At 46.0% G+C, this 23,898-nt stretch overlaps 1 protein-coding gene across 1 annotated transcript in view; it reads right to left on the minus strand.

The window, feature by feature from the left end:
• UBE2D1 (ubiquitin conjugating enzyme E2 D1) overlaps positions 1-23,898 on the minus strand; it is a 70,517-nt gene that overhangs the window by 24,966 nt on the left and 21,653 nt on the right. The gene's annotated exons all lie outside the window — the stretch shown is intronic.

Genomic DNA, 23,898 nt, shown 5'->3' on the forward strand with positions numbered 1-23,898 from the left:
AGTCTCAGCACATCCTTGCGATAATGCGGCCTCCAGAATTGCACACAGTATTCCAGGTGGGGCCTCACCATGGATCTATACAATGGCATAATGACTTCCGCCTTACGACTGACGAAACCCCTTCGTATGCAGCCCATGATTTGTCTTGCCTTGGACGAAGCCTGCTCCACTTGATTGGCAGACTTCATGTCCTCACTGACGATTACCCCCAAGTCTCGTTCTGCTACCGTTTTTGCTAGGATCTCGCCATTAAGGGTATAAGACTTGCATGGATTCTGGCTGCCCAGGTGCATAACTTTGCATTTTTTGGCATTGAAGTTGAGTTGCCATGTCCTAGACCATCGCTCCAGTAGGAGTAGGTCGTGCATCATGTTGTCGGGCACTGAATCTTCGTCTGTTGTGCATTTGCCCACTACATTACTCAGTTTGGCGTCATCGGCGAATAATATTATTTTACCTCGAAGCCCTTCTGCCAAGTCTCTTATAAAGATGTTGAATAGGATTGGGCCCAAGACTGAGCCCTGTGGTACTCCACTAATCACCTCCGTCATTTCGGAGGGGGTGCCGTTCACCACCACCCTTTGGAGCCTACCTCCAAGCCAGCTCCCAACCCATTTTGTCAATGTGTCACCTAATCCTATAGAACTCATCTTGCTCAGTAACCTGCGGTGTGGTACGCTATCGAATGCTTTGCTAAAGTCCAGGTACACGATGTCCAGGGACTCCCCAATATCCAGCTTCCCCGTTACCCAGTCAAAGAAGCTGATCAGGTTGGATTGGCAGGATCTCCCCTTAGTAAATCCATGTTGTCGGGGATCCCGTAGATTCTCCTCATCCAGGATCTTATCTAATTGGTGTTTGATTAGAGTTTCCATTAGTTTGCTCACTATCGATGTTAGACTCACTGGTCTGTAGTTTGCTGTCTCCATCTTTGAGCCTTTCTTGTGGAGTGGAATGACGTTAGCCGTCCTCCAGTCCAACGGGACGCTGCCTGTACTAAGGGAGAGGTTGAAGAGCGCGGACAGTGGCTCCGCCAAGACATCACTCAGCTCCCTAAGCACCCTGGGGTGCAGGTTGTCCGGCCCCATTGCCTTGCTAACCTTGAGCCTTGACAGCTCACCGTAGACACGGCTGGGCGTAAACTCAAAGTTACTAAACGGGTCAACTGAGCCAACCCTTGTCTGTAGCTGAGGGCCGAGCCCTGGCGTTTCTCGGGTGAAGAGTGAGCAGAAGTATTCATTTAATAGTTGGGCTTTTTCCGAATCCTTTTCCACATAGTCTCCGTCTGGTTTCCTAAGACGTACAATCCCGCCTGAGTTTTTTCTTCTATCACTGATATACCTGAAGAAGGATTTATCTCCCTTCTGGATGTTCTTTGCTAGAGACTCCTCCATGAGGAATTTAGCCTCCCTGACTGCTGTTTTGACAGCTTTTGATTTGGCCAGGTAGTCTGCTCTAGAGTCCTGCTTCCCTGATTGTTTGTAAGAGATGAATGCTTTTTTCTTCTCCTTGATCAGGTCTGAGATCTCCGCAGTAAACCACTGTGGCTTATTGTTCCTTCGCCGTTTACTTACTGATTTTACATAGCGGTTTGTTGCTTCTTGTATGGTTGCTTTCAAAGTCGACCACATGTCTTCCACGTTATCGGTTTCTTCTTGGCTTTGTAGCGCCTGGTGAACGAAGTCTCCCATTTCTTTGAAATTTGTGTCCTTGAATTTGAGGACTTTGGTTAGTGTAGTAGATTTAGTGAAACCTTTCCTGATATTGAACCATACCATGTTGTGGTCACTGGAGGCCAATGTGTCGCCCACCGAGACCTCTGTGACACTTTCTCCATTGGTAAGTATCAGGTCCAGTATTGCCTGATCCCTTGTCGGTTCCAACACCAGTTGCCTGAGGCTTGCTCCTTTCATAGAGTTTAATAGCCTCCTGCTGCTGCTGGAAGCAGAGGTAAGTGTAACCCAATCCACATCAGGCATGTTGAAGTCACCTAGCAATACTGTGTCCCCACGCAAAGTGATATTTTCTATATCTTCGATTATTTCCATATCCAGGTCATCCTGTTGTCTTGGGGGTCTGTAAATTACGCCAAGATACAAGCATTTGTCTTTCCCTCTGGCCAAATTAACCCAAAGGGATTCCCCAGTATACTGGACATCTGAGATTCTCGTGACCTTAATGTCATCTTTAGTATATAATGCTACACCCCCTCCCTTCCTACCCTCTCTGTCCTGGCGAAGCAAGTTGTAACCCGGTATGACCATGTCCCACCCATGGGAGTCTGTGAGCCAGGTTTCAGATATCGCCACCACATCCAGGTCGGCATTCCTTATTTCTGTTTCCAATTCCAGAATCTTGTTTCCTAAACTGTGTGCGTTGACGTACATAGCCCTCCATGTTGTATTTTTGTTATGTCTCAATGGGGATATTCCTGTTTGAGCTATTTGAACACCTTTAGCATTGTTTGTGTTATTTGTGCTTTCCTGAGGCTCAGAACCACAATGTGTACTCCCCCTAGACCCGGAATTACAATGTGACCCATAAATATGATGTGACCCTACTCCTGACTCAAAAGTGTGTGCACTCACCCCTGACCCAGAATGTCGGTGTCTACTTTCCTCAGCCTCATAAATGTATTGGCATTTTAGTTTGCCTGGTATGTTGTTTGTGCCTGTACCCTCCCCCGACTTACCTAGTTTTTTACCACTCTGGGTGAAGAAGAAGAACTTCCTTACATTTGTATGGAATCTATCTCCTTTCAACTTTAGAGAGTGCCCTCTCGTTCTCCCTACCTTGGAAAGGGTGAACAAATCTGTCTTTATCTGCTTAATCTATTCCCTTCAGTATTTTGAATGTTTTGATCATGTCCCCTCTCAGTCTCCTCTTTTCAAGCGAGAAGAGGCCCAGTTTCTCCAATCTCTCACTGTACGGCAACTCCTCCAGCCTCTTAACCATTTTAGTCATTATTCTCTGGACTCTTGAGTAATACCGTGTCCTTCTTCATGTATGGCGACCAGTGCTGGACGCAGTACTCCAGGTGAGCGTACACCAGGTACAGCGGCATGATAACCTTCTCCGATATGTTCATGATCCCCTTCTTAATCATCCCTAGCATTCTATTCGCCCTTTTCGCTGCCACCGCCATGCACTGCGTGGACGGCTTCATTTACTTGTCGATAACAACTCCCAAGTCTGTCCCGGACATCCTGTATTAGTGCATGAGATTTTTGTTATCAACATGCATCACTTTACATTTATCCACATAGAACCTAACTTGCCATGTCGATGCCCATTTCTCGAGTTTGATTATGTCATGTTGCAGATCTTCGCAATCCCCCTGCGTCTTCACTACTCTGAATAACTTCTTATCGTCTGCAAATTTAGTCACCTCACTCGTCATACCAATGTCCAGATCATTTATAAAGATGAAGAGCACGGGCCCTGCGGCACCTCACTGGTGCCGCTCTTCCAATCCGAGTATTGTCCATTTACCCCCACTCTCTGTTTTCTATGCTCAAGTTAGTTTTTAATCCACGTGAGAATTTCACCCTCGATTCCATGGCTCGCAATTTTCCAAAGTAGTCTCATGTGGAACCTTGTCAAACGCCTTCTGAAAATCCAGATATCTAATGCCGACCAGGTCGCCCTTGTCTATCTGACTGTTTACTCCCTCAAAGAACTGCAGCAAGTTCGTCAAACAAGATCTGCCTTTGCTGAAACTGTGCTGGCGTGTCCTCATCAGACTGTGTCCGTCAAAGTGATCAATGATGCGGGGTCCTTTATCAGCGCCTCTACCATCTTTCCCGGTACCGAGGTCAGACTCACTGGTCTGTAGTTTCCCGGCTCTCCCCTCGAACCTTTTTTGAAGATCGGCGTTCACGTTCACCACCTTCCAGTCTTCCGGAATCTTTCCCGATTTGATCGACAGATTGGCTATTAGTTGAAGCCATCCGGTCCCGGGGATGTATCGCTCTTAAGCCTATCGATCTGCCTGCATACCTCTTCTAGACTGACCGTAAACCCTGTCAGTTCCTGTCTTCGTTTCTAGCATATAGCCTGATGGGTTCTGGTATGCTGTGTATATCCTCTTTGGTAAATACAGACGCAAAAAATGTGTTCAGTTTGTCGACAATTGCTTTGTCCTCCTTTAGCACTCCCTTTATTCCATGGTCATCCAACAGTCCCACCGCTTCCTTCACGGGTCGTTTCCCCTTAATATAATGCAGCCATTCAGAAAACAGTGCAGGCCCAAGCAGGAGTGCAAAAAGCTTTGCTCCTGACCACCGCGCTCTTCTGACCTCCGTGCCGCTGGCTGGGAATTAAGGAGACAACTAGTGAGACTGGATGGACCTTTCGGGTCTTTATCTGCCGTCATCTACTATGTTATGTTACTATATTTTACAAGGTACCAGGGTGGAGGGGATATTTAAATAGCAAGACATCTGTTGAGGGAGTGATTTTAAAAAGGTATCGGGGGTGGGGTGGGGAGATGTTTAAAATACCAAGACAACCATCTAGGGACGGAGGGATTTTTAACAGGTATGGGGGCAGGGTATGATTAAAAAAGGTACTGGGGGTACATAGGGGGTATGTGGAGATGATTTAAGATACTGGGGGAATATGTGGGGGTATAAGGGGATATGCAGGGATGATTTAGGGTATGTGTGGGATATGGGACCGGCCTGCCACTAGGCTGGCCAGCATGCCCTGTCCCTGCCTGCCACTAAACCACTAGAGGGGGAACAGGGCAGAGCATGGCAAGGAGTATGGGGTTGGGAACAGAGCCTGGTAGGGAGAATTTGGTTCAGAATGCTTTATTTCTCGTTTTCCTCCTCTAAATCTAAGGTGCGTCTTATGGTCAGGTACGTCTTAAGGTGCGAAAAATACGGTAGATGATTATACCGCATGTATTCAGGATGAAGACTTGAAACATCCAGGTTATAAGAGGTTCCTTTACTGAGACTAACATTTATATGATACTTCAACCTCCTAATTTATTTCTCATGTGGGAGAGTTTAATTAAGTGGGGCACCATATGAATGGTATATAAATCAAGTGGGAACATACAGGATATTAAATTAATAACAATTATTTTGATACTAATGTGTAAATTAGCTTAAGAAAAACTGTTGCATAAATTATCCACAATATCACCTTTTTTTTCATTTAAAAACTCAAATAGTAGCACGCCACCGATCTCAGGGCTAGCATTGGCTTTCCCCATGTCTGTCTCAATAACAATCAAACCATGCTCAAGTTCCTTTTTAAAATGTTTGATGGCTTAAATTTGACTACATACAAATGAGATTTATATTCGCCACAACTCTATAGTACAAATTAAATAATAAAGGGAGCTGGATGGAGCAATAGAATGTGCAGTATTCAGGTTAAATGCTGGGAGTATGTTAATAGGTCATATAACTTGTTTGACAGGTACACACAAAAGCTATACCAAGTCTTAAATTATGTACATAAATTTCCTTTGAAAATTACTCCACAAAATATATATGCAACATTGAGAGAAATTCAACATATTAAAATGCATGACTAACACTGCTGTTCCTATTTTTTTTTCTTTGCCTTGCGCTCTTTTCCTATGCAGCCCTGTCTTCTGTCATAGGTGCCCAGTCAAAAAGAGAAGGCTGCCTGAACTCATGTTTGCATCTTTGTTCCCATTTTTTAAGTAATCAAATCTATTAGCAGTGTTCACCCCAGAAATTTTTTCCAGCCGTGGGGCGGGACAGGGAAATTTGGTGGTTAGAATAGGGTCATTAAATCCAGTGGTGTATCTAGTATATAACAGCCAATGCTGATCATTTAACAAGGGTGCACCTAGGAAAAAGGCAGCATCTTAAACACTGCAGTGAGCACTAGAACACCAACACACAAATTGTAAAACTAAACAAGCCAGATCCTGCACAGTCAATTGATTTTGTACAGTCAATGCTAACAGAAAACCATGTCCTTTTCATACACACAGAAACACCCTCACCTAATAAGGAATAATCACAAATTAAAAACAGAAATATGTAGACAAAAGTTAAACTAATGCAACACCACAGAAACAGCGACACATGTCCCCTAATACTATGCAAAGTATAAAGACAGTAGATGTAAATTTGAAAAAAAACTGATACATATCACCACTTTAAAAATTAACAAATAGAAATAAAATAAGAGAAATAAGAAAATACCATTTTATTGGACTAATCTATTTTTTAATTAGTTTTCAGAGGCCAAATCTTTCTTCAAGACAGCACAGTATACTGCTGCTATGGTATCCTGTCCTGACCTGCAGAAAGGGGTTTAGTCCAAAAGAAATTGCCTTATTTCCATTTCCTATTTATAAAGTTTTATCAATACAGTTACAATACTACTTGATTCTATGTAAAGTAACAAAAAAAATAAAATAAAAATAAAATTTGTAGTTTCTGCTTTAATCATCTTCTCTTCACTCTTTTCCTTCTATACAGCGTTTGCTCTCTCCCTTCCATGCAACATCTGCCCTCTATCTTTGCCCCTTCCATCCACTGTCCACCCTCTCTGCCCCTTCCATCCACTGTCCACCCTCTCTGCCCCTTCCATCCACTGTCCACCTTCTCTCTTCCATACAGCATCTTCCCTCTTTTTATGCTGCTTCAATAAACTGTATATCCTGTGTCCTTTCTCTCCTTTGTACGATTCATTTCAGCTTCATCCCCTCTCCATTTTTCTGTCTCCACTCCCTCCCCTATGCTCTGGCATCTCTCTTCTCCTTTCCTTCCTTCCCACTCCAACCCATGGTCTGGTATCTCTATCTCCTTCCCTTCCCCCATGCCCTGGCATCGCTCTCCTCTCCTGTCCTATCTCTCCCTCTCTGCTCTGGCACCTCCTCTCCTTCCTTTCCCTCTGGTCTGGCATTTGTCTCCTTAGTTTCCCTTCCCTCCCCCTTGCCCTGGCATCTTTTGCCTCTCCCCCTCCATTATCTGGCATCTCCTCTTCTTCTTTCTCTCCCTCCTTCCTTACCCCTGGTCTGGCATCTGTCTCCTTCCCCATCCTCCCCATGCTCTGACATCTCTCCCTCTATGGTCTAGTATTGCCTTTCCCTCCCTCCCATGGTCTTGGCATCTCTCTTTCCTCTCCCTTCCTGGTCTTTCTTCTCCCTCCTTCCCTCTTTCCCCAATTGGGTGCAGCAGCATTTCTCTTCCCCCCTTCCCCTCTCACTCTCCTCCTCCACTGCTCTTCCCCATCCACTCTCCTCCTTCACTGCTCTCCCCTCACCCTGCTGCAGCTTTCCTTCTTCCATTTTAAGTCCAGCAGCACTCTCCTCTGTTCCCAATCCAGCAGCACCTATCACCTCCCTCCACCACTCAGCTCCAACAGCACCTCTCCCTCCCCTCTACTTCCGTTTCCCCCAACTAGCTGCAGCACCTCTCCCTTCCATCCCCAGGGCCAGCAGCACCTCTCTTCTCCGACTAGCAGGGCTCCTCTCCATTCCCTTTCCCTCCCCTCTGACTAGAAGCAGTACCTTACCCACTCACCTCCCAGGTCCATCGGCACCACTCCCCCCTCCCAATTAACAGGCTCTCACTGGCTTGGGGATTCCCTGGCCTAACTCAACACAGCCTGAAGTTGTGTGTTAGACTCAGGCCAACGAAAGTAAAAAAAAAAGCAGGTAATTTTTCAAACCCTCCCCGTAACAATAGCCTGGACTAGCAGCAGCACTGCTCTCTCCTTATTGTAATTTGCCCGACAGCTGCTGTAGCTTTAGCGAGTCAATTCCCTCCAGCAGCCTTGGGGCCTCTGCTAGGCCCACCTCTGAGGAAGAAGGAAGTTGCATCATCGGAGGCAGGGCAGCCTAGCAAAATCCCCGAGGCTGCAGAAGGAAATTGATTTGCTAAAGCTATGGCAGCTGTCAGGCAAATTACATTAAGGAGAGAGCGGTAATGCTAGTCCAGGCTAGTGTTACAGGGAGGGTTTGAAAAATCGCCTGGTTTTTTCGGGGTGGGGGTGGGGGGTTCTTTTATTTTCTTTGGCCAGAGTCGAGCACAGAACTTCAGGCTGTGCCAAGTCAGGCCGGGGAATCACCAAGCCAGTGAGAGGTGTTTTTAAAGAAGTGTTTGAGTGGCGAAGGTTGGCAGCAGCAGGATTCGCAACCGTGATGACAGCCGGGCGCTCACCCGGCTAAAAAGCGCTAGGGAGAACACTATTAGGTTGCCCTTTTGTGAACTTTTAACCTAGTTTTTTGTGTGTGCTTCCTGTATCCACCTAGAAGCTCAGAACTTCTGTAGGTTTGAGGAAACCTACAGAAGCCTATGGAAGTGAAGGAGGAGTTTTGAACTTTGCACTTGTTGAATGTTCCTGGTGGCAGAAACACCCCAAAGTAATTTAAGCTCCTGTTTTGACTACCAAAATTGCCTTTGTTACTCTCCCACCACTGACCTTCTCATCTCACAGGAAAACCCCTATTTTAAAATTTTCCTGTCAAGTCTACCACTGTTTGAAGAATCAGCCTGACTGTAACCCCCATTGGAGGGCAAACAAAGGCACTTGTTTTTGGAACAAGGGTTCAGGAGTTCCTGGGACAACCAGAACCTACCAAGTTGCTGCCTGGTACTGTGGTGGTGTAATAGGACTCCTGATAAACATAGCATAACATAAATCTTTATTTGTACACCGCAAAAGCCTCTCGGTTCGAGGTGGTTTACAGGTACTAAAATAAAATGGGTATTATTAAACTTCCCTCACTGTCCCACACTCTAATTATAGTACAGATAGGGATGCGAGGGGAAATGTTTGTACTCATGTGGGCCTTAGCCCCAGATAAGTTAATGCTGATATTGGACATGACCCAGCATTGAATATCCAGGGCTAATTCTGACCGAGGTTAAAAAAAAAAAAAAAAAAAAAAGCTGACCACCAATTGTCAACTTGTAGCATCACAATTTTATAAAGGCCCTTTGTCCATATATAAAACATTCCTTATACTTGAAAAAGCTTTATAAAAATTACTCCATGCATGTCTAGTGACCTGAGAAGTAAACAAGATATGGGCGGCTCTAGAAATGGAGTTGGTAGATTCTCCACTTTTGGCTTAACAGTACACTATCGTCAATGACTTTGTATAAATTGAGAAAAACAAGACACAGGTAATGCAAGAACCTTGGTACAGCTAATGTAAGGTATTAACACATGAGCATGACCCCTTTTGTGCTATCTTACACAGTCCTCAAACTCACTCAGTTCAGCTTTATTTTAACCTGAGGCTTCTCTGCCCATTATTTGTAAACATTTACAGCCAGATTCATTATGTTTTCCTCCATTCTGTACCAATGGGAAAAGCCCTTGATGAATTGGGAACTATGCCCAAAGCATTTTTATTTTCAGAAGACAGTGGAATAGGTCTCTATTACTCCAATGCCTTTAACTACTTTGCTGAGCAATGCCCATTATTATTTTCCCTTCAGGGCGAGGACAGATTCAGATCTCAATGAAAACCACCATTCCAGCCTTTACTATCCACCACCACACTGACAAACCTAGCTATGGACACAAGAAGAATCAACATTAAAACATATATTTTGAGATTTATTAGCTCATGTGCCAAAAATCACGAAGAAAGAAGGGTGAACTGACCAATACCTTTTGATGGAATTGTGTTTGGTGCTGCAGTGGGTGTGGGATACAAGTTCTGCCCCTCTCAGTCTCTGGCTGGCTCTTGGCTGCAGCACTTATGGAAATGCAAGTAAAAAAGGTGTCACTGTTTCAGAAGGGACTCTTGATGCTATACTTTTGCCCCCATGTTTTTGTTTTCACACGGGATTTTATTTACATTTCCTCTCCTCCTGTAGCTTGTTTACCTGGATACTTTTGGCATCCATGGCTTACATGTCCAGGCTTAATATCTGTGGTCAAGGCTTCTCGGTCATGTCTGTAGTTCCTGGGTCTGTTTTGTTTGTTTTCCTGGTCTTGAGCCCTTTAGTTCTTAGCCCACTGGCATATTCAGAACATATCACTGAGGTGTTATTTACCAGAAAAACAGCACATGTTGGATCTGCCTTCAATAAAAGGCATTGCATTTTTGTCCCCTTTGGAATCTCAGTGCTTAAAAGTATTTTGTTTTCAATTGTCCTGATTCACCTGGCTGGTCATTCTCACCGTTTTGTTTCTGCTTGCTTCACTGAGAGTATTTTGATTTTCTTCCTTTTTGGACCACAGAGCCAGCCCATTTCTGTACCTAAAGACTTCATTTTATGTAGGTGCTCCTCAGCCTCAATGTTTGCCTATCTAGAAAACTTGTTTGCTGTTCTGGGAGTTTTGTTTTTGGTTTTTTTTTTTTTGGGGGGGTGTTAGTATTTATATACCACTCATCGCCTAAGTGGTTTACTTTCAGGTACTCAATCATTTCTCTTTATGTGTCCTGTGGGCGCACACTCTACCTAATGTACCTGGGGCAATGAGGGATTAATTGACTTGCTCAGGGTCACAAGGAGCAGCATGAAATTTGAACCTACAATCTCAGGGGGATGAGGCTGTAGCTCTTTTTTTTAAAAAAATCTTTATTTATTGGATTATTCATTACAATACCTTAGTAATAAACATTCACGAGTGAACACAAAAAATGCAAATGTTAATTCCCTACAAGCAACAAAATATATTAGGAAATTAATCAACCATATCCTAGTCCACATTATTGCTGATCGCCAGTATTTTAAAATAAATCATCAAATCAAGTCTTTCTATCTACTATCTAGGAACAGGCAAATGACTTTTATATATATATTATACATCATCCTCCAAAAGTAAACTCAATATTAGAAATTAAACTTTCAGCAAAGGTTTCTCTTTAATAAAATCTTCCACCTGGGCAGGATCAAAAAAACACATATTTATCACTTCCATATGAAATCAAGCATTTACATGGAAATTTCAAAAAGAAAGTAGCTCTGACTGCCAAAACCTTGGGCTTTAGCTGAAGGAACTGTTTCCTCTTGAACTGAGTTTGTCTAGAGACATCTGGAAAAATTATCACCCGTTGAACACAAAACATCTCTTGTTTTTTCAGGAAATATAACTTCAAAATATCTTGTTTTTCAAGCTCTGTCTTAAAGGTCACGAGAAGAGTTGCTCGTTTATCAATTATGTCTTTAGATGACTCCAAAAACTGTGATACATTCAAACTATCAGGTAACACTATTCTATCCATTCCACCTTCATCTACCTTTTCCTTGGAGTCTCTTGAGATGTAATATAGGTTATCAACCTCAAAGGTCTCCACTTTAGTATAATGTAATATCTCCCTCAAATACATTCTCAAGAGCTCCATCGGAGAAAGGTAATGTGTGATTGGAAAATTTAACAGGCGAAGATTTTTAACTGATAGCATTTTCCATTTTTTCTAATTTAGCATGTATCATCATACTATCCTTTATATTAGAAACAGCACTAACTTGTAAATTACCTACTACCTGATCTAGCTTTTCAACCTTCACAGCTGTTTCTCCAATTTTATTATCTTTTTCTTTAATTTTCACAGTTACATCAGATGAAAATTGACATAAGTTCAAAACGTTTTTTTGTAAAGATGACTCTATTCTGTTAATACAAAGCCAAACATCATTTAGAGTGATCACTTTATCCCTGGGGAGAGCGTCTGAGCTCTGCCCAGTAATCATCTGTACTGGGTTCTTTAGTTTGCCCCAGGGATTGTCCTGAAATCTCCAGACCAGATAGTAAAGATGATTGAGGGGAAGAAGAAATTAGTCCTTCCTTAAAAGGGGAAGGAGATTCTTCTAACCATGAGGTATATAATGGTTGAGGAGGTAGTGTAGGTTCCTCAGAAGATAAGGAGACAGCTTGAATGTTAAAAAAGTTACCTGTTCCTCAATATGTGGCAAGATAGGAACCACAAGATGGCGATCCATCGGGCCTGTTGTTCCAGCGGATGGTATTGCTTTAGCTTTCCTCTTACCCATGTTGAAGATTCGATAACCCTGCTCCCTGCTCCTCTTAGGCTCTGAAGGGGCTCAAAAGGGGCAAGCCCCTTTAGCCACGCCCCTTCAGCTCACAACCCGGGGCTCACGACCGCAGGCTGCGTACCGCGGCTGTGCCGGTGTTTTAAGGCTCCTCTCCAAGGACTCTCTCAGCTGGCTGGGTCGGGCAGCAGCGGGACTGCCTGCCCCGATGTAAAAAAGTGCAACAAGCACTAGCGACCAGGCTGTAGATCTAACCACTGCACCACACTCTCCCCATTGGATCCTTTGGAACATAAAAGAACATAAGACTAGCCTTATTGGGTCAGACCAATGGTCCATCAAGCCCAGTAGCCCGTTCTCAGTGTGGCCAATCCAGGTCATTAGTACCTGGCCAAAACCCAAAGAATAGCAACAGTCCATGCTACCAATCCAGGGCAAACAGTGGCTTCCCCCATGTCTCTCAGTATGGAGATAAGAAAAAGTTGTCTCTTGGGGGACATCCTTCCACACATAATAGTTGGTGTTCTGATGGTAGGACCCAGCCAAATGACAGATACCATGAAGTTAACACTGTTTGTATTCCTATTCCAGGTGGGGCAGGCTTAGAATCCTATTTGGGTCTTTCATTGTGGCAAAGAAAACAGCAGCGCCAAAAAAAAAAAAAAAAAAGGTAGGATAAAATTTTTTCAGATGTTTGAGAACAGTTTTCACATTTGTTCAGCAAAATGAAGGGGGAAAACCCTACACACATATGGGAAGATCCATGTATGCTTAAAACTTTATATATTCATTCTGAGCTCTGGGTCAGGTATTCTATACTGACATCCAGTAACAACAAAAATCAACCCTCTTGCAGGCCCATTTGGTCCTGCTTTTTATTGTCAATCTTAGCTTTTGGGGAAACATGGCTTCTAAGAGAAAAGTGTACAAGATAATGGATACATTCAAGAGGTGAGGGACAGTGGAATAGCCTTCTGGTTGAAGGGGCTAAACCTCCCCACCATGCTGGAGGATAGGAAACAGAGAGTGGGGGGTAAATGACCAATACTCAGAGACTGGAAGAGCGTCACCAGTGGGGTGCCGCAGTGCTCGGTGCTTGGACCCGTGCTCTTCAACATCTTTATAAACGATCTGGACATTGTTACGACGAGTGAAGTGATTAAATTTGTGGACGATACAAAGTTATCCAGAGTAGTGAAGACACAGGGGGATTGCAAAGATCTGCAATGTGACAATCAAGCTCGAAAAATGGGAAGCGACATGGCAAATGTGATGCGTGTCTGTAACAAAAATCTCATGCATGAATACAGGAAAGAGACTTGGGAGTTTCAAGTTTATTTGATTATTTGATTAAACGCCTATCCAAAATACTAAGCGTTGTACAATAATAATTAAAACAGTGACAAAAGTACACAGAGACTAACATCTTAACATACTTCGTGGACACAATAGAAAAAAAGGGGGGAGAACTACAATATTTATTAAGAAAAGATACAGCAAAGGAAAAAACAATGGGAGGGGAAATCAAGAGTTGCTGGACTTGAAACGAATAGTCAATTGTAGGCATCTTTAAAAAAGAAACATTTTAAACTATTTTTAAATTTCTGTAAATTGTTTTCAGATCATATATATATAGGAAGAGAATTCCAAATCGTGGGGGCAGTTACTGAAAAGATTGTATTACATCGAGTACCTATTATTCTTAAGGATGGGATATTAAGAGTATGCTGTGAAGTGGATCTTAGAGCTCTCGGAGGGTCATATGGAATAAGAAGTCTGTCAATAAATGCTGGGACGTGTGTTTGTAACGTTTTGAAAGTTAGAAGTGCTATTTTAAATGTTATTCTATATATGACCAGTAACCAGTGTGCTTTTTGTAGAAGAGGAGTGACATGATCATATTTATTTGAACCTGATATAAGTTTGATAGCTGTATTTTGAATCAATTGTAAACGTTTTATATCCTTTAGGTTTATCCCTTTCAGTAGAGAATTACAGTAATCCAATTTGGATATCACAAGGGAGTGAATTAATGTAGTAATGAATTTGGCATCGAGAAGGGAGGCCAAAGATCTAATCATCCTTAATTTATAAAAACAGTTTCTGACTAGAGCACTAATTTGTGAGCGAAATGTGAGTTTATGGTCAATTAGCACACCTAAAATTTTTATAGTAGTGGTTGGTTTAAGTGGAGTGTTATCGATTGAGATAGGAGCAGTTACAATTAAAAAAAAAAAAAAAAAAAAAAAAAAAAATTTACTTATGCACTGAATTCTAGAGTCTGAATGCATATTTACAATATGGTTTAAGAAAAATGCTTTGGTGATTTCATCAGTTCATTCCATTTCTGGAGACAAGTTATAGCAAGCAAAACCCCAGAAGCTGGGATTTTCTGGGAAGTCAGCTGATCCCCCCAATTCAAACTGGTAAAAGGTGGTGCAAAAGCTAGACGAATGAATAAGAACAACGCCATGGCCCACCAGTTGAAATGTTCAGACAAACATGGCATGAGGAAGCTAGAGGCTGGTTATCTAAACTGGCCCTGACAATCTAACACACAGCTAAAATTCAGACGACACCCACATAATAGCAGGAAACGTACAAAAGATTCTTGTATGAAATACAACAGAGGTCCATAAGAGACAGTGTTCTAAGCCATGCACATGAATGCACACACACACACACACACTAGGGTGGTCCACGGTAGTATGCCAAAACAAAAACCCCAAAACAACCCAACCTTGTCAAATCTAGTCTCCAAAAGGCTTATTTTTGTCCACTTGGTATGTCTTACTCATGTGTCAAATTTTAGCTTGATTAGACAATATTTAGAGATCACCCCAACATGTACTGTTTGCTTGCGTGTTGTGTATTTAGGCGATTGCATATAATTAGTTTGTATGGCGTCGCCCAGTTTGTGATCTTCAGCCAAAAACTGGCTCCTTGGGAAGTCAGTCATCAACTGCTAGACTGCCACGTGGACTGGATGTTCCTATTGAGAGCACAGTTTCAGATGACAGCACGATGATTCAAGGCTTGGCTCCGTCAGTCTTGTGTATGTTCGACAGTGGAATGAACTGCCAATACGAATTAGGGTGCCATATAATGACAAACAGCTGTCTACTCTCAATACATATCTGAATAAAACTTTTGCAAACAAGGTGCTCACAGCCATTTCCAGACATCTATGGTTTCTGTTCGAGCACTTAGCAGCGCTTGACTTTTTTTGATGACAGAATTGCACCAGAAACAAAGCTACAAATGGTACAAAACTTACAGCGCCCACCATTGCCAGACATTCCAAGACATCTCATGTGTACAGAAGAAACGGAACCTGTAACCTTTGAAAGCCTTTGTAACACAGAGAACAGTCATTTTTTGATCTGATTGTTAATAATGCAGCAGAACGAGAGATAAGCCTAATTGAAAAATACAATGATGCTTCTGATCTTCATATTTTGTCAAAGTAATTTGTACTTCAGCTAAGGGCTAGCCACTGAAAGAAGTTTCCTTCTGCGTCAAAGGAATTCTTATGTCATAGACCGTTGTTTGAGTGCACAAGAATTATAATATACTGTTAAGCTCAGCAGTAGTTTAAAAAATATTGGGGTGGGGCGACCCCTAAAGCACAGTTACTTACCGTAACAGGTGTTATCCAGGGACAGCAGGCAGATATTCTTAACGTATGGGTGACGTCACCGACGGAGCCCCGGTACGGACACTTTTAACTAGAAAGTTCTAGTTGACCGCACCGCGCATGCGCGGGTGCCTTCCTGCTCGACGGAGGAGAGCGTGGTCCCCAGTTAAGATAAGCCAGCTAAGAAGCCAACTCGGGGAGGAGGGCGGGTCCTAAGAATATCTGCCTGCTGTCCCTGGATAACACCTGTTACGGTAAGTAACTGTGCTTTATCCCAGGACAAGCAGGCAGCATATTCTTAACGTATAGGTGACCTCCAAGCTAACAGAGAGGGAGGAGGGATGGTTGGCCATTAGGAAAATAAATTTTGTAACACAGATTGGCCGAAGTGTCCATCCCGTCTGGAGAAGGCATCCAGACAGTAGTGAGTAGTGAACGTGTGAACTGAGGACCAAGTGGCAGCCTTGCAGATTTCCTCGATGGGCGTGGAACGGAGGAAAGCCACAGAAGCAGCCATAGCTCTGACCTTGTGGGCCGTGACAGCACCTTCCAGTGAGAGACCGGCCCGAGCATAACAGAACGCAATGCAGGCGGCAAGCCAGTTGGAAAACGTTCGTTTAGAGACAGGGCGACCTAGACGGTTAGGGTCGAAGGACAGAAAGAGCTGAGGTGAAGAGCAGTGAGCCCTGGTACGGTCAAGATAGTATGCAAGGGCATGCTTACAGTCCAGCGTGTGCAACGCCTGTTCCCCAGGATGAGAATGGGGCTTAGGGAAAAAAGACAGGCAACACAATGGACTGGTTGAGGTGGAAGTCCGAGACCACCTTGGGAAGGAATTTAGGATGGGTACGCAGAACCACTTTGTCATGGTGAAAAACAGTGAACGGTGGATCGGCGACCAGTGCATGCATCTCACTAACCCTCCTGGCAGAGGTGATGGCAATGAGGAAAAGCACCTTCCATGTTAGAAGTTTGAGCGAAATTGTGGCAAGAGGCTCAAAAGGGGGTTTCATGAGGGCTGATAAAACCACATTCAGGTCCCAGACGACAGGAGGAGGCTTCAGAGGTGGTTTGACACTGAAGAGGCCTCTCATGAACCGGGAAACCAGTGGATGAGCCGTGAGAGGTTTTCCGAGGATAGGCTCATGAAATGCAGTGTTGGCACTGAGGTGGACTCTGATTGAGGTAGACTTGAGGCCAGCGTCTGAGAGAGAGAGCAAATAGTCCAATACAGTGTCCACCGCCAATGAGGTGGGATCGTGATGACGCAGTAGACACCAAGAGGAGAACCTGGTCCACTTCTGACGGTAACATTGGAGGGTGGCCGGTTTCCTAGAGGCATCCAAAATGCGATGGACGGGCTGAGACAGATTCTCTGAAGAGGTTAGCCCGAGAGAAACCAAGCTGTCAGGTGGAGCGAAGACAAATTGGGATGTAGTAGAGACTGATGCTGCTGCGTAAGTAGAGTAGGAAACACAGGAAGAGGAATGGGCTCCCTGGAGCTGAGCTGAAGCAGGAGGGAGAACCAGTGTTGGCGAGGCCACCGAGGGGCGATGAGAATCATGGTGGCCCTGTCCCTGCGGAGTTTGGATAACGTCCGCAACATCAGAGGTAGGGAAGGAAAGGCATAGAGGAACCGATCCGTCCAGTCGAGCAGGAATGCGTCTGGGGTCAGACGATGAGGAGAGAAGAGTCTGGAACAGAACTGGGGCAGCTGATGGTTGTGAGGAGCTGCAAAGAGGTCCACCTGTGGAGTGCCCCAGCGGGCAAAGATGGAGTGGAGTGTCGGAGGGTCCAGAGTCCACTCGTGGGGTTGAAGGATGCGGCTGAGATTGTCGGCCAGGGAGTTCTGTTCGCCCTGGATGTATACAGCCTGAGGAAGAGACCGTGGGTCGTGGCCCAGGTCCATATTCGGAGGGCCTCCTGACAGAGGAGGGGAGATCCGGTGCCGCCTTGCTTGTTTATGTAGTACATGGCGACTTGATTGTCTGTGCACAGGAGAAGAACCTGAGGGTAGAGAAGGTGCTGGAAGGCCTTGAGAGCATAGAACATGGCTCTGAGTTCCAGGAAATTGATGTGATGTTGACGCTCCTGAGGGGTCCAGAGTCCCTGGGTGCGTAGATCTCCCAGGTGAGCTCCCCATGCATAGGGGGAGGCATCCGTGGTTATGATCATGGAGTGAGGGGGTAGATGAAAGAATAGACCCCTGGAAAGATTTGAGGAGTTCAACCACCAGTGAAGAGATTGCTGAAGAGACGATGTCACAGAGATGGGATGAGAAAGAAGATCCGTGGTCTTTGACCATTGGTTGGCAAGAGTCCATTGAGGTGTCCTGAGGTGGAGTCGCGCCAGAGGAAGCACATGGACCGTCGAGGCCATGTGGCCCAGGAGGACCATCATCTGCCGAGCTGGGACGGAGTGATGAAGGAGCACCTGACGACAGAGATGGAGCAGGGTCCGTTGTCGGTCGGCGGGAAGAAACGCCCTCATCAGAGTGGTGTCCAGAACTGCTCCAATGAATTGAAGTCGCTGTGTGGGAAGTAGGTGCGACTTGGGGTAGTTGATCTCGAACCCCAGTAGATGGAGGAGCGAGATGGTGTGATGAGTGGCTTGTAGCACGAGCGGAGATGTAGGTGCTTTCACCAACCAATCGTCCAAGTAGGGGAACACCTGGAGGTCGTGAGACCTGAGGAAGGCCGCCACCACAATAAGGCACTTGGTGAACACCCTGGGTGATGATGCGAGGCCGAAGGGTAGCACTTTGTACTGATAGTGACGGTACTGTATCTGAAACCGTAGGTAGCGACGTGAAGTCGGATTGATTGGGATGCGAGTGTAGGCCTCTTTGAGGTCCAGGGAACATAGCCAGTCGTGTTGAGAGAGAAGAGGGTAAAGCGTGGCAAGGGAGAGCATTCTGAACTTCTCCTTGACCAGACACTTGTTGAGGTCCCTGAGATCGAGGATGGGACGGAGGTCTCCTGTCTTCTTGGGAACCAGGAAGTAGCGGGAGTAGAATCCCTGACCCCTTTGGTCCGGAGGCACCTCTTCGATAGCATTGAGAAGAAGGAGGGATTGGACCTCCCTCAGGAGGAGGGGGGTTTGGGAGGAGTGAGAAGCAGACTCTACGGGAGGATTGTCTGGTGGAAGAGTCTGGAAGTTGAGAGAGTAGCCGTGGCGAATGATGTTGAGGACCCATTGGTCTGATGTGATGACCTCCCAACGGCTGAGGAAGATTTGGAGGCGACCTCCGATAGGCTGAGGAAGAGGCAATGATGGTGGGAGACTGGCTATGCCCTGGAGGAAAGAGTCAAAAGGGCTGAGAAGGTTTTGATGGAGGGAGAGGCTTGGCAGGTTGGTAAGACTGTGAGTGAGCCTGAGTTTGATGCTGTTGACGAGGTCGGCGAGGCTGCTGTTGAGGCGGGATGAGAGGCCTGGCCGAGAACCTGCGTTGGTAGGAAGACTGCTGTCTGTAGGGGCGAGCAGGCGGGGTCTTCTTTTTAGGCTTCACCAGGGTGTCCCACCTGGTCTCGTGAGCCGAGAGTTTTTGGGTTGTTGAGTCCAGGGACTCCCCGAAGAGTTCATCACCAAGACAAGGTGCATTAGCTAGGCGGTCTTGGTGGTTAATGTCGAGGTCAGAGACTCTCAACCAGGCCAGACGCCGCATGGCAACAGCCATGGCAGACGCTCGAGAGGTCAGCTCAAATGAGTCATAAATGGAGCGCACCATGAATTTCCGGAGTTGGAGCAGACTGGAAATTTGTTGTTGAAAAAGAGGTACCTTACGTTCAGGGATGTATTTTTGTAAGGCGGAGAGTTGTTGCACCAGATGCTTCATGTAGAAGGAGAAGTGAAAGGTGTAATTATTTGCCCTGTTGGCCAGCATGGCATTGTGGAAAAGGCGCTTGCCAAACTTATCCATAGTTTTTCCCTCTCTGCCAGGAGGGGTGGAGGCATAGACACTGGAGCCCTGAGTTTTCTTTAAGGTGGACTCCACCAGGAGAGATTCATGGGGCAATTGAGGCTTGTCAAACCCTGGGATGGGGATGACCCGATACAAGCTATCCAATTTGCGAGGGGCCCCCAGGACAGTGAGGAGGTTCTCCCAGTTCTTATAAAAAGTTTCCCGTAGGATGTCATGTACGGGTAACTTGAGAAATTCCTTAGGAGGTTGCTCAAAGTCTAAGGCATCAAGAAAGGCCTGTGACTTTTTAGAATCGGACTCTAAGGGAATGGAAAGAGCAGCAGACATCTCCCTAAGGAATTTGGTGAACGAGGACTGTTCAGGTTTTGAGACGGTATCAGTCACTGAAGGTTCCTCGTCCGTGGAGGAAGCGTCTTCCTCGGTACCGTGTGGGGATTCTTCCCATAAGTCTGGGTCCCTGATGTCGGGGTGCGCACGGCGGGACATCGGTGTGGAGGGCTCGGCATGGCGGGTTTTGGAGAGAGACTTGCCAGAGCGGACCGAGGCGGTACCGGGTGAGGAAGTACGGTGCCGTACCTGGTACTGAGGAGGATCGGCATCAGAGCGGGTCTGTACCGTAGGTTGGGAAAGATGTGGCTCAGCTGAGAGGACCGGCATGGAAGTGTTGAGCGGTACCGAGGGGGTTGACACCGATGGAACGGTGCGAGGCTCGGACCGGTCCCGTACCGGAAGGTGCGGTGCCAGCAACGCCGGCAACAGTTGTTGGAGCTGTTGTTGCAGCTGCTCCTGTAACTGTGTTTGGAGTATGGCCGCAATGCGGTCATCCAGGGGAGGCACCGGTACCGCTTTTTTCTTCTTCGGTACCATAGGTGCCGCTCTACGCTCCGGCGATGAGGAGGCCGATGACGAGGCACTCACCGATATCGAAGCGGAGCATTTGCGGGGTCGATGCGGTGCCGGGGTTGCCGGTGTCACAACTGTGGCAGGAGGGCGCTCAAGGGAAGTGGAAGGCTTTTTAGCCGGCTTACCTGGGGCCAGCGACCCCGAAGAAGGATCCGGTGGAGTCGAAGTAGTCGGTGTCGACTTTTGCGGTGCCGTCGACGTCGCGGCAGATTCCATGGCAGATCCGGTACCGAATAGAATATTTTGCTGGATCTGCCTATTTTTTAAGGTGCGCTTTTTAAGCATAGCACAGCGGGTGCAGGTGTCCGCCCGATGCTCTGGACCCAAGCACTGCAGGCACCAATTGTGCGGGTCGGTAAGAGAGATCGGGCGTGCACACCGCTGGCACTTCTTAAAGCCCGGTTGAGGGGGCATGAAGGGAAACACGGCCTCCGCAAAATCAAAGTCGGAGGCCTGTATGGTGGCAACAGGCCCCGCCGGGGCCGGCCTGAAAAATAAAGAAAATCCGACAATTTTTTTTTTTTGAAAATAAAAGGAAAAGTAACCCGAAGGGAAAAAAGAGAAAAACAACGAAAAATTACGCGAGCGGGAAAACAGGAATTGATTTTTCAACGGCCGTTGAAAGCACACGCGTCTTCTTCGCTCCGCGGAAACGAAGAAACTGGGGACCACGCTCTCCTCCGTCAAGCGGGAAGGCACCTGCGCATGCACGGTGCGGTCAACTAGAACTTTCTAGTTAAAAGTGTCCGTACCGGGGCTCCGTCGGTGACGTCACCCATACGTTAAGAATATGCTGCCTGCTTGTCCTGGGATAAACTTGTTTAAGTAAAATTGTGTGTGTTATTCATTTATATATAAAGGAATAAGATTAGCCTTGCGGACAAATGAAATGTGTTAATTTTTTGGGACCATCCCAATGCACACAGATCAGAAAAGAAGCGCACATGACTAGCAACTGTGCACATGACTATTTTTTGTGAAAATAAGCTGTGCCTCATGTTGAGCAGCTTGCACACAAATGTTTTTTTCCTGCACACATGTACCAGCAAAAATTAGAGGGTACACTGATAGGAGCCAACAGTTCACAATGATTGATGGTGCTCAATATCTCTCCTCGTTTCTCTCTCCTTATACACCTCCCAGAGAACTCCGTTGCTCAGGAAGTCACTCTTACCGTTACCCTTCTCCTCCACTGCCAATTCCAGACTTCGTTCCTTTCATCTAGCTGCCCCCCATGCCTGGAATAAATTACCCGAGTTTGTACGTCAAGCCCCTTCCCTTGTTTAAAAGCAGAATGAAAACCCACCTTTTTGATATAACTTTCAATCCTTAACCCTACTCCTCTGGCCTCCAACGTAGCCCACCGATTAACCGTTCCCCTTAACTGTATCCATGACATCCTGTTTGTCTGTCTTGCCTGTTTAGATTGTAAGCTCTTTTGAGTAGGGACTGTTTTCTTACTCTTTGTGACTCTGTACAGCGCTGCGTGCATCTGGTAGTGCTATAGAAATATTTAATAGTAGTAGTAGTAGTAGGTGCTGAAACCATCGTATTTATCCATACATTGACAAAGAAGACATATTTGCTCAATACTGGAGGTGCAAAAGCACTCTCAGAACCGTCTCCTATGAGCAAGAGCCCAGACCAAGAGAAACAGTAATTTACAGCACAGACATATAGATAAAAGATCAGTAATATGATCCAGCCTATTCTCCAATGCAGCTCACTAGATGAGCAAGCACCTGACCTCAAGAACATAACCAGTTCAAATCGATACAATTCTGCATGCTCTTCACTTCCCAGGGAGAGAGCAGAGCAGCACTTTATAATCTCAGTTGAGATAGAAGGGAAAAGAAATGGAAATGTAAGAGGTATACTCCATTGTCAAGTGCTGACAGAACTGAAGCAGTTTGCAGTAGATCAGAACTAATCCAGCTCTCTCCACTGTGGCTACAGCTGAGGGGAGTGTGTGGCGCAGTGGTTAAAGCTACAGCCTCAGCACCCTGAGGTTGGGGGTTCAAACCCACGCTGCTCCTTGTGACCCTGGGCAAGTCACTTAATCCCCCCATTGCCCCAGGTACATAAGATAGATTGTGAGCCTGCCGGGACAGATAGGGAAAAATGCTTGAGTACCTGAATAAATTAATGTAAACCGTTCTGAGCTCTCTTGGGAGAACGGTATAGAAAATTGAATAAATAAATAAATAAATACAAGCATTTAGAAGATGCCTGTTTTTTTGTGTGAAGAAAAAGAATGGGGCAGTGGCATGGGAGGAAGGATGTGGTGGGGGAGGGATCTGGCACGACTAGATATTCCTCCTAAAGTAGGCATCGCTTAGCCTAAACACTACCAGCTTCATTGAACTGAGAAACTCTGAACAGAAGCAAAGTAGCCAAGAAGACCAAGAGCTTGTGAGAAACCATCCATCCACCTGCAGGGAGATGGAGAATACTGGCTTACCAGGAAGCTTACCAACCTATAAATGGCAGAGCTCAGCTTTTATGTTCTCTACCTCCACCTGCTGGTGGGTCATAACCTACTTGTCTCTGGATTCATCTGCTACTGATTACAAGTAGCTCTTTCAATGTGTGAGTTAATATGATCTGATTTTCTCACATCGACAATAAGGTGTGCTGCTATATTCTAAACAAGCTGAAGCCTCTTGACTGTTGATTGTAAGAATCCTATATAATAAAACCCTAAGCGCGCATGCGCACTTAGGGTTTCGTGTTCCCTGCCGCCGTGTTTTCTGATCTGTGGCCGGATTCTATTTTAGAACCTGGCGGCAGGGAACACTGGCCACTCCCCTCCTCCCGCCCTGACTCACTGCCAGAGAAACCGCTACCGCAGCTGATTCGGAATGGGGGCACAGGCACCCCTGCCGGCATCTATTTCTCCCCCTCCTCCCTCTCATCTGCTCACTCGCTCGCAGCATTTAACTGAAAAGCGCTGCGCTATGCTGCCACTGGCCTCGCCATCTTCTCTCCACTGCGCCCGCCCTCTGACAACTTCCTGTTTCCACTAGGGCAAGCCGCAGTGGAGAGAAGACACCGAGGCCAGCAACAACGCAGCGCTTTTCTTCGAGGCAAGTAGATTTCTGCGGGGCGTATGCACAGGGAGAGCAGGAAAGAAGTGCTGCTGGACGGGGGGAGAGAAAAGGAAGGGAACAGGGGGAGCAGACCAGGGGTGGGTGCACAGGAAAGGAGAGGAATGCTGCTGCTACACAGGGAATGGGTGAATGCTGCTGCTGCTACACAGGGAAATGGGGGGAGGGGGAAGGGAAAGGGGGCCAGGGAGCAATCTTGGTTTGCTTTGGGGGGGGGGAGAGAAAGAAGGGGGACATGGGGAGAGACAGAAAGATAGGCAGGCAGCGCATGAGAATGAAAGACAAAGAAAGACAGCAGGCAGGGAGACAGAAAGAAAGAAAGACAGACAAAGGGGGCCAGGGAGAGAGACAGACAGAAAGACACACAGTGGGAGG

Source organism: Geotrypetes seraphini, chromosome 4, assembly GCF_902459505.1.
Source record: "Geotrypetes seraphini chromosome 4, aGeoSer1.1, whole genome shotgun sequence".
NCBI classification, from domain to species: Eukaryota; Metazoa; Chordata; class Amphibia; order Gymnophiona; family Dermophiidae; genus Geotrypetes; species Geotrypetes seraphini.